This window comes from Octopus bimaculoides, chromosome 20 (genome assembly GCF_001194135.2).
Source record: "Octopus bimaculoides isolate UCB-OBI-ISO-001 chromosome 20, ASM119413v2, whole genome shotgun sequence".
Taxonomy (NCBI): Eukaryota; Metazoa; Mollusca; class Cephalopoda; order Octopoda; family Octopodidae; genus Octopus; species Octopus bimaculoides.
In genome coordinates, this window is record NC_069000.1 from 36203630 (window position 1) to 36205712 (window position 2083).

The following is a 2083-nucleotide window of genomic DNA, read 5'->3' on the forward strand; positions in this document are numbered from 1 at the left end:
GTACATGTGTCGCTCTGTGTAGCACCTTGAGCAAGTGACTTCTACTATAGCCTCAGGCAAACAAAGCCTTGTGAGTAGATTTGGTCGGTGAAAATCTGTAGAGAAAACTTTAAAAAAAGTGATTTTATTTGTAGCTTCATGCTTTATTCCATTATACTATCACAACATTGTACTCACATGCATAGAATCATAAATTAAATTTTCCCCAACAAAACCACTCTAAAATATCTTTCAATAGGTGTATTAAGACACACATTTGTGTTTTTTCATACAATATCATTGTAACAGTTGACTGATTGAAAATATATGTTGTTTAACCAGACTGGATTATCAAGACTACTAGAGATCTATTGTTATTTGGTACTACACTGGACAAATAACAGCAAAAGAAAAAACACAAAGCTCTTATATATAGTAATAGTAACAATAGTGAAATTATTGTGTCTAGTGCTCAGGTGTCCTACAACTTATCAAAGGTGCATGTACAGTACATAGAATTATGTACAAATATCAGAAACTAGTACATTGCCTGTTATTTCATAAAAAAAGAAAGCAATAATGTTTCTTTTATTATTATTATAGGTGCAGGAGTGGCTGTGTGGTAAGAAGCTTGCTTGCAACCCAACCACAACATTCCAGGTTCTGTGTCGCCTTCTATTATAGCTTTGGGTGACTGTATAAAATACATTTCATTTCATTTTGTTTTCTAAATTCCATAGAACCTACAGACAATTAAATTCAAGTTAGCTGCTACTATCAAACCTTGGAGGGAGGAAAAGCAAGGTCGACCACAGCAGGATTTAAACTCAGAATGCTCTTAAAAAACGGTAGCATTTGGCTGGAAGTTCTTGAAAAGTTCTATGGTGATTGAGGTGATAAAATCGATGTAGATTTTTAAATAAATGTGACAGGATAATTCCTGGAATGAAACAAGTTTTATGGCTGTGTAGTAACGCCGAGCGCATGCGTAGTCTCACGCATGCGTGGAATTAAACAAGCAAGCGTTCCCGCTTTAATCTTACTCTTTTACGGTCGGCCGACCATGAGCACGGACGTGTCAAGAGTGTCTCTAATACTCCAACCTGGAGACAGTCTCTTTACGTGTTAAGCTGTCTCTCTACATCTTTCGGACTTACACTCGACAGCTCGCTTACAACTACAGAACAACGTCTCAACAACTATGCTCATACACAACAGAAGCTGTAACAACAAGAACTAAAGATATGTCTATATTTACCACCTGAATAAAGTGTTGTTTAAGTTGATAGTCTGGAGTTCAGCGTTCCGTTATATTCTAAGTTTATAGTATACATCTAAAGATGTATAACCCACTTTCTACTAAAGCTGTTACCTTAAACAAAATGCTTTTCAAACCAACAGAGCCGTCTATATATATGGTCGCTAAATTTGCTAGAAATAACAGCCAAACAGCATTCAAACTATATGTTACTGTTTTTAAAAAGAGCACACATTTGAATACGGTACATCTAGTAAAGGCAGAGGCACAATGGCCCAGTGGTAAGGGCAGCGGACTCGCGGTTTCGATTCCCAGACGCGTTGTGTGTGTGTGTTTATTGAGCGAAAAGACCTAAAGTTCCACGAGGCTCCGGCAGGGGGTGGTGGCGACCCCTGTTGTATTCTTTCGCCCCAACTTTCTCTCACTCTTTCTTCCTGTTTCTTGAGTAACGCTGCGATGGACTGGCGTCTTGTCCAGCTTGGGGGAACACATACGCCATAGAAACCGGGAAACGGGGCCCATGAGCCTGGCTAGGCTTTGAAAGGGCGACGAAAAAATATCTAGTAAAGGCTTTAATTCTGATCAGAGTTCTGTTTTGTTAGGACTGAAACAAGACTAAACAATAAAAATTTTAAAAAAACAAGGCTTATTTCTTTCTCTCAAAGCCGAGGCAGGACGGTAATAAGTTTCATGCGACACGCAGATGGGATCTGGGCAAAACATGGAGAAGGTTATGAAGTGATTGCAAGGGAGTGAACTGCGTATGACTTGTTGGATACATTGCGAAAACTAAGTACATATGAACAGAGAAAACTGTTGTTTAGCAACGAGCACCGCCGCCACCAC